At 43.8% G+C, this 13,006-nt stretch overlaps 1 pseudogene; it reads right to left on the reverse strand.

Annotated features, from left to right (window-relative positions):
• Positions 1 to 13,006, reverse strand: part of LOC129835550 (perforin-1-like) — a 34,363-nt pseudogene that overhangs the window by 5,018 nt on the left and 16,339 nt on the right.

Consider the following 13,006-nt stretch of genomic DNA (forward strand, 5'->3'; position numbering starts at 1 on the left):
CAGTAACATCACATACCCTTCAGTGTCTCCCGCTATCCAATAATAGTCTCCATAAAGTTTCCAGGCTCTGACCACCGTCACCACCAGTCTTCCCTGTGAGACATTCCTGAGGCAGCAGTTTGAGTCCAGATTAGAGTAACGATCCCCACAGGACAGTTCCCCGGTGCTCTCTGGGAGGGTGTTCTCCTTCAGGTAATCCTGGACAGCCTCCTTTGTATTTTGAACAAAATGTTAACATATTAATTGATGTATAAAATATAACCTAAGATCCAGATTTTAGGTTGTATTTCTGCATCCTGTGACAAGAATCTCCAAGATAGAAATATATCTGAGGTAATAGAATCACATGACAAACAACGTTCAACAGGTGTCACGATCGTAGTAGTGAGGAGACCAAAGCGCAGCGTGACGTGAGGACATATTTTTAATACAAGATGACTAAACACGAAGAACACTAAACAAACTAACAAGATAACAAAATAACAAAACGAACGTGACTGCTATAAACAAAGAGTGCATACATGCAACTTCACAAAGACAATAACCCACAAACCAAACTGGAAAATGGCAACCTAAATAGGATCCCAAATCAGAGACAATGATAAACAGCTGCCTCTGATATGGAACCAATCTAGGCCACCATAGACCTACATAATGCCTAGACTACACACACACACCTAGACATACCAAAACTTTAGACAAGACAAAAACACACATACCACCCTCGTCACACCCTGACCTAACCAAAATAATAAAGAAAACAAAGAATACTAAGGTCAGGGCGTGACAGTACCCCCCCACAATGGTGCGGACTCCGGCCGCAAAAACCTGACTCTAAAGGGGAGGGTCCGGGTGGGCCTTCTTTACGGCGGCGGCTCGGGTGCAGGACGTGGACCACGCTCCACCTCTGTCTTGGCCCACTTTGGTGGCGCCTCTGGAGCGGGGACCCTCGCAGCGGGCCTCGTAGTGAAAACCATCGTAGAGGGCGCCACTTGACGGAAGGGCGCCTCTGGACTGACGGGCGACTCTGGCAGCTCCGGACAGGAGGGCGACTCTGGCAGCTCCGGACAGGAGGGCGACTCTGGCAGCTCCGGACAGGAGGGCGACTCTGGCAGCTCCGGACAGGAGGGCGACTCTGGCAGCTCCTGACTGACGGGCGGCTCTGGCAGATCAGGACAGACAGGCCGCTCTGGCAGCTCAGGACAGACGGGCGGCTCAGGACTGACGGGCGGCTCTGGCAGCTCAGGACAGATGGGCGGCTCTGGCAGCTCAGGACAGAAGGGCGGCTCTGGAAGAAGGACACGCACCTCAGGGCGAGTGCGGGGAGGAGGAACAGGGCATACTGGACCCTGGAGGCGCACTGTAGGCCTGGTGCGGGGCGCCAGAGCTGGTGGTACCGGGCTGGGGACACGCACCTCAGGGCGAGTGCGAGGAGCAGGAACAGGGCATACTGGATCGTGGAGGCGCACTGTAGGCCTGGTGCGCGGTGCCGGAACTGGTGGTACCGGGCTGGGGAAACGCACCTCAGGGCGAGTGCGGGGAGGAGGAACAGGGCATACTGGACCCTGGAGGCGCACTGTAGGCCTGGTGCGTGGTGCCGGAACTGGTGGTACCGGGCTGGGGACACGCACCTCAGGGCGAGTGCGAGGAGGGGGAACAGGGCACAGGGCACATTTTCCACTCCCCGTTGGTTTTACACTGCTGCTACTCGCTGCTTATTATCAATGCATAGTCACTTTACCCCTACCTACATGTACATATTACCTCGACTAACCTGTAATCCCCGCACATTGACTCGGTACCGGTACCCCCTGTATATAGCCTCCACATTGACTCGGTACCGGTACCCCCTGTATATAGTCTCCACATTGACTCGGTACCGGTACCCCCTGTATATAGCCTCCACATTGACTCTGTACCGGTACCCCCTGTATATAGTCTCCACATTGACTCGGTACCGGTACCCCCTGTATATAGCCTCCACATTGACTCTGTACCGGTGCCCCCTGTAAATAGCCTCCACATTGACTCTGTACCGGTACCCCCTGTATATAGCCTCCACATTGACTCTGTACCGGTACTCCCTGTATATGGTATATGGTAAATATATATTTATTGAACTGCTTTGTTGGTTAAGGACTTGTAAGTAAGCATTTCACCTGTTCTATTCGGCACATGTGACAAATAAAATTTGATTTTAATATCTTACCTAGTTATTTTCTCTTGTGGCTTGGGCTACTACATTTGAAGAACTGTACGGACTCCGGCCGCAAAAACCTCTCTGAGTGTGACCCCCTCCCCATGGGTTACTGCAGCTAGTGTTGCCAGCACTGCCACTGCCTGGGTGGGGGCACCCCACCGGAATCCCCACCGGCTAGGTACAAGGTCGTCAAGGTTCTCATTAGCAGCTTTGAGAATTTCCTTGTTTATTATGCTCTCCCTTTAGGGGGCTTTGGCTTTGCAGGACCAACCCTGCCAAGCAGGCTCAGAATCTTGAGGGGGCAGTGCTGCTCTTGGTCTCTGACATCATTTTGGCTGCATACAGACCGCTTAAAGCATGCACATAAAACAGTTAGGGACTTCTCCTTAGTATCTGGGTCATTCATGTGGGTGTCTAGGGTATAGGGCCATGGACCGTACAATTAAAATAGGATAATAAATAATTAGATATAATTTATTTTAAAAATGTAGTTCCCCATGATAGGACAATAAATAAATAAGACGTATAATTCATTATAAAAGTATATCCATCATCTGAACAACATTGAAAGCCCTCTCATACCCGGCTCACAGCAATACATTGGCTCTGGGATATGCAACCATTTCATTACTCACTCACTCAACTTTCCAAACATAACAAATAAAATAAACACACACCACACCATCCACACATACTGTGCCTTCTGTTTACTTAGTTTTTATCTTTTCTATGTAGAAATAGTGCATGTGTTCAATTAGTTATATGTGAAGATTTATAGAAAAGCTATATTTTGTATTATATTGTTACAATCAATAACCGAACTTGAATTGTGTTTATTTTCCTCATCTATGAGAACTTTGTAATTTTTAAAATAACCATGGAGTAGTCTTTGTGTCTCTGAACAACTGGTTATCAATATATAGTTTATCAACGACGAGAGCTACTCGTTTCGCTTTAATCTATTTTCTTTGAAAATTGGATACAGAACTTTGCGCCGTTCTGCAATTTCCTTCGGAAACTGATCATTCATGCCAATTTTGGTCCCAGCAAGTCTTTTACCCAGGGTTTTAACCATTATTTTATCTTTAAATGAAGCAAGTTTGGCAACGATTGGGCGTTCGTACCTCTGCCCTCTCTGTCCGAGGCGGTGTACACGTTCAAGTTGGATCTTGTCGATAACTTCGCGTGGAATCTGAAGCGCTGCAAGAAGGAACTCTCTAACTACAGATTCAGGAACTTCTCCTTCTTTCTCTTGGATATTTGTAAGTACCAAATTCTCTCTCATGGATCTAGTTTGTATGTCCAGTAAGGCTTCCTTCAGAACGGTGTTCTCCTTTTTAATTTCATTCATTTCGGTTTCAATCTTATTGACTGTCCCTTTTAGCTTGTGTGTTTCCTTCTCCAATGCCGCAGCTTTTTCATCACTCATCTCTAGGCTTGCCTTCAACTCTTTTATATCCTTACTAACTAATTCAAGTATACCCAGTTTGTCATTTATTGATTTTAACAGATCGGTTTCGACCTTTACCATTGCCGGTGGTGAGAATATTAGATCATCAGTGTCTGTTGAAGAGTCACGTTTTCGAATCGGTTCCCCTGTCTTACTCTCCGTCATGTTTGGGTGTTGCTTGTTTTCATAATATTTGTCGATAAATGTCTCTAGTCTTAGGATTTGTTTTGTGTTATTATCCAGATTGATGGTTATCACCCACCAGATTATGTAGTGCTAATATTTTAGTCTAATTAGCAGATATTTCGAATATTATGTTTTATCTTGAGGTGCTCTACATAACTTCGTTCAGTCCGCCATTACCTTTACGTCCGCCGTCTACATACACTTAGGTTGGAGTCATTAAAACTAGTTTTTCAATCACTTCACACATTTTTTGTTAACAAACTATAGTTTTGGCAAGTTGGTTAGGACATCTACTTTGTGCATGACACAAGTAATTTTTCCAACAATTGTTTTCAGACAGATTCTTTCACTTATAATTTACTGTATCACAATTCCAGTGGGTCAGAAGTTTACATACACTAAGTTGACTGTGCCTATAAACAGCTTGGAAACTTCCAGAAAATTATGTCATGGCTTTGGAAGCTTTTGTTAGGCTAATTGACATAATTTGAGTCAATTGGCGGTGTACCTGTGGATGTATTTCAAGGCCTATCTTCAAACTCAGTGCCTATTTGCTTGACATCATGGGAAAATCAAAAGAAATCAGGCAAGACCTCAGAAAAAAAATTGTAGACCTCCACTTGTCTGGTTCATCCTTGGGAGCAATTTCCAAACGCCTGAAGGTACCACGTTCATCTGTACAAACAATAGTACGCAAGTATAAACACCATGGGACCACACAGCCGTCATACCGCTCAGGAAGGAGATGCGTTCTGTTTCCTAGAGATGAACGGACTTTGTTATGAAAAGTGCAAATCAATCCCAGAAAAACAACAATGGACCTTGTGAAGATGCTGGAGGAAACAGGTACAAAGTATCTATATCCACGGTAAAACTAGTCCTATATTGACATAACCTGAAAAGCCGCTCAGCAAGGAAGAAGCCAATGCTCCAAAACCATCATAAAAAAGCAAGACTACGGTTTGCAACTGCACATGTGGACAAAGATCGTACTTTTTGTAGATGAGATCCTCAGAGCCCTTGTGAGACCATATGCTGACACATGCACATTTGTGGCCTGCTGGAGGTCATTTTGCAGGGCTCTGGCAGTGCACCTCCTTGCACAAAGGTGGAGGTAGCGGTCCTGCTGCTGGGTTGTTGCCCTCCTACGGCCTCCTCCACGTCTCCTGATGTACTGGCCTGTCTCCTGGTAGCGCCTCCATGCTCTGGACACTACGCTGACAGACACAGCAAACCTTCTTGCCACAGCTCGCATTGATGTGCCATCCTGGATGAGCTGCACTACCTGAGCCACTTGTGTGGGTTGTAGACTCCGTCTCATGCTACTTCTAGATTGAGAGCACCGCCAGCATTCAAAAGTGACCAAAACATCAGCCAGGAAGCATAGGAACTGAGAAGTGGTCTGTGGTCACCACCTGCAGAATCACTCCTTTATTGGGGGTGTCTTGCTAATTGCCTATAATGTCCACCTTTTGTCTATTCCATTTGCACAACAGCATGTGACATTTATTGTCAATCAGTGTTGCTTCCTAAGTGGACATTTTGATTTCACAGAAATGTGATTGACTTGGAGTTACATTGTGTTGTTTAAGTGTTCCCTTTATTTTTTTGAGCAGTGTATATCAACAACCAAAGGTTACCTTCACTCCCTGCTGGACAGCCGTGTTGGGTATGAGCAGGTGCAGAGGCATTAGAGAATAGTAGATTACGTCCGGGAAGTTCTTCAAGGTTCTCATCCAACTACGGAACCCCACTGAGTCATTACGGTTGAGTGACAGCTCCCCCGGCCAACCAGAGCCTCCCATCACCTTGGTGTGGTGGCTGAGGAAGCCAGAGCTGTAGGAGGTCTTCGAGTCACGGTTGTCCAGAACTTTGGAGCACCTTTCGTCGCTAGAGGAAACTGACATCCCAACGTTTACCTGGAAGCCCCTGGACAAGCAGGATTCCACCTGAGAGAAGGAATACAGAGCCATATATTCAGAGAGTTGTCTTTAAGGTTTCTTCCATAAAAGACTGTGATGCATTTGCTACGTGGGCAATATTAATCAATGGAATTTTCTGAATGTAACTGAACTTCTAGAAATAGTTACAAAAAATGTTGTGCTGTAGGTTTTTGCTCTAATCTAGTACTCTGATTATAATAATTAGCTGGTTGATGAGCTGAATCAGGTTAGTTACAACTGGGGTTGGAGCAAAAACCTACAGGAGGAAAGTTTTCAAAAAAACAGGGTTGGAGAAACCTGGATTATATAGATGTAAACGTACAGGAGGGTATCTCTCCAGGAACAGGGTTGGAGAGCCCTGGACTAGATAGATGTAAACTTACAGGAGGGTATCTCTCCAGGAACAGGGTTGGAGAGCCCTGGACTAGATAGATGTAAACCTACAGGAGGGTATCTCTCCAGGAACAGGGTTGGAGAGCCCTGGACTAGATAGATGTAAACCTACAGGATGGTATCTCTCCAGGAACAGGGTTGGAGAGCCCTGGACTAGATAGATGTAAACCTAAAGGAGGGTATCTCTTCAGGAACAGCGTTCAAGAGCCCTGCTCTAACAGTATACGGATCTGGCGGTACGTAATGGTTACAGATTGCTGTTTGAATTCCTGTAGCTTCCTTTAACGGAAAATGTCCTCTATTACAGCAGGCATTGAGACTAAGTAAGTCACCTGGTTTGTAGAGAGGCCACTATGTGAGGCCTGACAGGTGCGTATTGCTGTGGTCATCGTCAGCCGGCCTCCCAGGTCAACTTGGCGGATGTAGTGAGTCCCATAGGTGTAGATCAGCTGGCGATACTGGGCCTTAGAAGTCTTAGATAATGAGCCCAGACGATCAATGTCCTTACGGAACTCATCACTGAGAGTAGGAGTGTTTGGCGTGCGATACCTGGAACACAGGAATTAGCATATCAGATGTGAATTAAAATACGACACAGAGACGACCTTGACCTACAATTGGTTGACCCTTTCTCAGCCTATAGCATACAGAAGCAATGGTCCTTTCAACATTTTGGTGGGTGTCGCGGTAACAGCAGGTCACATAGGGAAAAACCACTTAAACTTGAGTGTGTTTCAAATCGGAACCCAAAAGATCAGATTCAATGTTTATGGTTTTTTCTTGGCTGTTCACACATTGGGGAAAAGATCAGATATGTATCAGATATGCCCAGACATCGGAACCGAGGTGACTGTGTGAACAAAGCCTTTATGAAATGAAGACCCTTATGGAAAATTCACATGATTTCACACATGGTAAAATTCCACATTTTGCTCCACTTTTTTTTTCAGATACAATTTCACATGTGAAATCATGTGAAACCGTGTGTTTTTGGAACACTTCAGATGTGGATTTTTACACATAACCTTTCACATGTGGATTCACATTTTCACGAGATGCCCTGTTAATCACTATGAAACATTAACAGATCTTTTAACATAATGTTTTCAACTTACAAACAGTGCCTTCTGAAAATATTCAGACCCCTTGACTTTTTCCATTTCCATTAGAACCTTATTCTAAAATGTATAAAATTGTTTTAAACACAATAGCCCATAATGACAAAGCAAAAACTGGTTTTTAGACATGTTTGCAAATGTATACAAAAAAAACTGAAATATCACAGTTACATTATTATTCAGACCCTTTATTCAGTACTTTGTTGAATCACCTTTTGCAGCGATTACAGCCTCGAGTCTTCTTGGGTATGACGCTACAAGCTTGGCACACCTGTATTTGGGGAGTTTCTCCCATTCTTCTCTGCAGATCTTCTCAAGCTCTGTCAGGTTGGATGGGGAGCGTCGATGCACAGCTATATTCAGGTCTTGCCAGAGATGTTTGATCAGGTTCAAGTCTGGGCTCTGGCTGGGCCACTCAAGGGCATTTAGAGACTTTTCCTGAAGCCACTCCTTGTCTGTGTGCTTAGGGTCGTAGTCCTGTTGGAAGGTGAACCTTCGCCCCAGTCTGAGGTCCTGGGCGCTCTAGAGCAGGTTTTCATCAAGGATTGCTCTGTACGTTGCTCCATTCATCTTTCCCTCGATCCTGACTAGTCTCCAAGGCCCTGCCACTGAAAAACATCCCCACAGCATGATGCTGCCACCACCATGCTTCACCATAGGGATGGTGCCACGTTTCCTCCAGACGTGGCCAAAGAGTTCAAATCTTGATTTCATCAGACCAGAGAATCTTGTTTCTCATGGTCTGAGAAAACTTAGGTTCCTTTTGTCAAACTCCAAACGGGCTGTCTTGTGCCTTTTACTGAGGAGTGGCTTTGGTCTGGCCACTACCATAAAGGTCTGATTGTGGGAGTGCTGCAGAGATGGTTGTCCTTCTGGAAGTATCTCCCATCTCTGCAGAGGACCTCTGGAGCTCTGTCAGAGTGACCATTGGGTTCTTGATCACATCCCTGAACAAGGCTTTTCTCCCGCGATTGATCAGTTTAGACGGGTGGCCACCTCTAGGAAGAGTCTCGATGGTTCAAAACTTCTTCCATTTAAGAATGATGGAGGCCACTGTGTTCTTGGGGACCTTCAATGCTGCAGGAATTTTTTGGTTCCCTCCCCCAGATCTATGCCTCGACACAATCCTGTCTCAGAGCTCTACGGACAATTTGTTCGACCTCATGGCTTAGTTTTTGCTCTGACATACACTGTCAACTGTGGGGCCTTATATAGACAGGTGTGTGCCTTTACAAATCATGTCCAATCAATTGCATTTACCACAGGTGGACTCCAAACAAGTTGTAGAAACATCTCCAGGATGATCAATGGAAACAGGATGCACCTGAGCTCAATTTAGAATATCATAGCAAAGGGTCTGAATACCTATGTAAATAAGGTCGTTATTTAATTGTTGATTTTATTTGCAAAAATATTCTAAAAACATGTTTTCACTTTGTCATTATGGGGTATTATGTTTAAATAATTGAATCCATTTTAGCATAAGGATGTAACGTTAAAATATTTGGAAACTTTCCAAATGCATATTTATTTGTATTTGACCTCATTGTGTTTATTTATATACTAATTCTTATTCAACACGTCCTTACCTGGGATTTGAACTCACAACCTCTTGGTTCAAGGCATTATGATCTTCCTACTGATCTTACCAGTATTCCTACACTTCAAAGTACATCTCAGCTTTGTTAAAAATACACTCAAGAAAAACTATTATATTCAACAAATAAAATTCAAATAAAATCAAATGTTATTGGTCACATACACATGGTTTGCAGATGTTATTGCGAATGTTGCGAAATGCTTGTGCTTCTAGTTCCGACAGTGCCGCAACATCTAACAAGTAATATCTAACAATTCCTTAACAATTACCTAATACACACAAATCTAAGTAAAGAAATGGAATAAAAATATGAATATATGGATGACCGGCATAGGATAAGATAGTATAGAGTACAGTATATACATATGAGATGAGTAATGCAAGAGATTGAGGCTTGAGATTGAAATATTGCTTCTATCTCTTGGTCCCCACTTTTATGCACCTGTACTGACATCGCATTCTGGATTGTAGCGTGGTGAACAGGCAGTGGCTCGTGTCCTTGATGATCTTTTTGGCCTTCCTGTGACATGAGTGCTAAAGATGTCATGGAGGGCAGGTGATGCGTTGTGCAGACCGCCCCACCCTCTGGAGAGCCCTGCGGTTGTGGGCGGTGCAGTTGCCGTACCAAGTGGTGATACAGCCCGACAGGATGCTCTCAATTGTACATCTGTAAAAGTTTGTGAGGGTCTTAGGTGTCAAGCCAAATTTCTTCAGCCTCCTGAATTTGAAGAGGCGATGTTGCGCCTTCTTTACCACGCTGTCTGTGTGGGTGGACCATTTCAGTTTGTCAGTGATATGTACTCCACTGCTGTCCCGTCGTTGTGGATGAGGGGGATGCTCCCTCTGCTGATTCCTGAGGTCCACGATCATCTCCTTTGTTTTGTTGACGTTGAGTGAGAGGTTGTTTTCCTGACACCACACTCTGAGTGCCCTCACCTCCTCCCTGTCGGCTGTCTCATCGTTGTTGGCAATCAAGCCCACTACTGTTGTGTCATCTGCAAACTTGATGATTGAGTTGGAGGGGTGCATGGCCATGCAGTCATGGATGAATAGGGAGTACAGGAGGGGACTGAGCACGCACCCTTGTGGGGCCCTAGTGTTGAGGATCAACGAAGTGGAGATGTTGTGTCCTACCTTCACCACCTGGGGGCAGCCTGTCAGAAAGTCCAGGACCCAATTTCACAGTGCGGGGTTGAGACCCAGGGCCTCAAGCTTAATGATGAGCTTTGAGGGTACTGTGAGTTAAAATGCTGAGCTATAATCAATTAACAGCATTCTTACATAGATATTCCTCTTGTCCAGATTGGATAGGGCAGTCTGATGGCGATTGCATCGTCTGTGGACCTATTGGGGCGATATGCAAATTGAAGTGGGTCTAGGGTGACAGGTAAGGTGGAGGTGATATGATCCTTGACTAGTCTCTCAAGGCACTTCATGATGACAGAAGTGAGTGCTAAGGGGCTATAGTCATTTAGTTCAGTTACCTTTGCCTTCTTGAGTACAGGAACAAAGGTGGCCATCTTGAAGCATATGGAGACAGCAGACTTGGATTGGGAGAGATTTAACTTCTCTTGGAAGTTTTCCAACCAAGGAGAGGTGTCACAAAAGTCAGAAATAGCGTTAAAATGAATCACTTAGCTTTGATGATCTTCATCTGATGGCACTCCCACGTCTCCATGTTAGGTCTCCATGTTAGAAAATAAATGTTTGTTTTGTTCGATAAAGTTAATCTTTATGTCCAAATACCTCCTTTAAAATTTGCGCATTTAGTCCAGTAATCCAAATGCACAAAGTGCGGGCACAAAGTCCAGACAAAAGTCCAAATAGTTCCATTAAAGTTCGTAGAAACATGTCAAACGATGTATATAATCAATCTTTAGGATGTTTTTTTATCATAAATCTTCAATAATTTTCCAACTGGACAATTCTGTCATTAGAAAGGAAAGGGAACGGAGCTCGCGCTCACGGCCACGCGTGAGACTAAACTAAAGGCTTTCAGCCTGACCACTTGTTGAAACAGCTCTTACTCGATCCCCTTTCACAATACAAGCCTGAAACAACTTCTAAAGACTGTTCACATCTACTGGAAGCCTTAGGAAGTGCAATCTGACCTCATAGACACAGGATATCTTCTTATGGCTGCAGGGGCAGTATTGAGTAGCTTGGATGAAAGGTGCTCATTTTAAACGGCTTGCTCCTTAGTCATAGCTCCTAATATTTGCATATTGTTAGTAGTATTGGATAGAAAACACTCCAAAGTTTCTAAAAATGTTTGAATTATGTCTGTGAGATTAACAGAACTCATATTGGCAGGCAAAATCCTGAGTTGAAATCAAAACATGAAGTCAGAAATCTAAGCTTGTCTGTATTCACCAGAGTCCCCAAAGAAATCCAATTGACTTATGACTGAGGTTGCACTGCCTAGGGGTTCCACTAGATGTCAGCAATCAATAGAAATTCCAATGAGACTTCTATGATGTGGGAGAGAATGAGAGAAGAATCAGTCAGGTGTCCATCAAGCAGCCATGCGCTAATCATGCCACTTCCTCATGCAAGTCACTGACGTTCCATTGCTCATGCAGACAAGAAGGAATACTCCGGTTGGAACTTTATTGAAGCTATATGTTAAAAACATCCTAATGATTGATTCAGTACTTAGTTTGAAATGTTTCTTCGACCGGTAATATCACATTTTTATGTTTTTGTCAGATATAACGCTGACCAGAATTAGCGTTTGGATATGTAAACCAGAGGCGCTAACAAAAGAAGGTATTTGGACATAAATAACAGATTTTTTCAAACAAAACAAACATTTATTGTGGACCTGGGATTCCTGCTGTGCTTTCTGATCTAAATCAACAAAGGTAATGAAATATTTATCATGTATTTTATTGTTTATAGTGACGCTATCTTTGCAGCTGTGGTATGCTAGTTTGAGCGCCGTCTCAGATTATAGCGTGCAATTATTTTTCCGCAAAGTATTTTTGAAATCTGACATAGCGGTTGCATTAAGGAGAGGTATATCTATAATTAAATGTGTATAACTTGTATTATCATCTATATTTATGATGAGTATTCATGTTGAAACGATGGGCTATGCAGTCACTTAATGTTTTTGCATTTACTGAATCTTGTAGCCTCAATGTAAACTCAGATTTTTTTATATAAATATGAATTTAATCAAACAAAACACGCATGTATTGTGTAACATGAAGTCCTATGAGTGTCATCTGATGAAAATAATCGAAAGTTAGGGATTCATTTTATCTCTATTCTAGTTTTTGTGAAGCTATCATTAGCTGGGAAAAATGGCTATGATTATTTTTGGTTTGTGGTGACCTAACATAACCGTTTGTAGTGCTTTCTATAATTAGTAGATTTGGATAGAAAACACTCTACAGTTTCCAAAACTGTTCAAATAATGTATGTGAGTATAACAGAACTCATATGGCAGGCAAGAACCTGAGAAAAATCCAACCAGGAAGTGGGAAATCTGAGTTTAAAAAAAAAAAGTGATTGCCTATCCAATATCTTGTTATGGCTGCAGTCCCGATATCGGGACCAATATGACAATATTCTAGCTTCTGGGCCTGAGTAACAGGCTATTTACTCTGGGCACGCTTTTCATCAAAACGTCCCAATGCTGCCACCTATCCCAATGAAGTTAATATCTCCGTAAACACAACAGCCAGCAGGTAAGTACATGCTTTGAGGATGCGGCTAGGAATGCCATTTGGGCCGGCAGCCTTGTGAGGGTTAACACGTTTAAATGTCTTACTTACGTCGGCCACGGAGAAGGCGAGAACCCACAGACCTTGGTAGTGGGGCCGCATCGGTGGCACTGTAGTATCCTCAAAGTGGGCAAAGAAGGTGTTTAGTTTGTCTGGAAGCAAGACGTCGGTGATCGCGACGTGGCTGGTTTTCCTTTTGTAGCCGGTGATTGTCTGTAGACCCTGCCACATACGTCTCTTATCTGAGCCGTTGAAATGCAACTCCACTTTGTCTACATACTGACATTTTGCTTGTTTGATTGCCTTACAGAGGAAATAACTACAATGTTTGTATTCGGCCATATTCCCAGTCATCTTGCCATGGTTTAACCTGTCTGGCACCGGG

This window comes from Salvelinus fontinalis, chromosome 3 (genome assembly GCF_029448725.1).
Source record: "Salvelinus fontinalis isolate EN_2023a chromosome 3, ASM2944872v1, whole genome shotgun sequence".
Taxonomy (NCBI): domain Eukaryota; kingdom Metazoa; phylum Chordata; class Actinopteri; order Salmoniformes; family Salmonidae; genus Salvelinus; species Salvelinus fontinalis.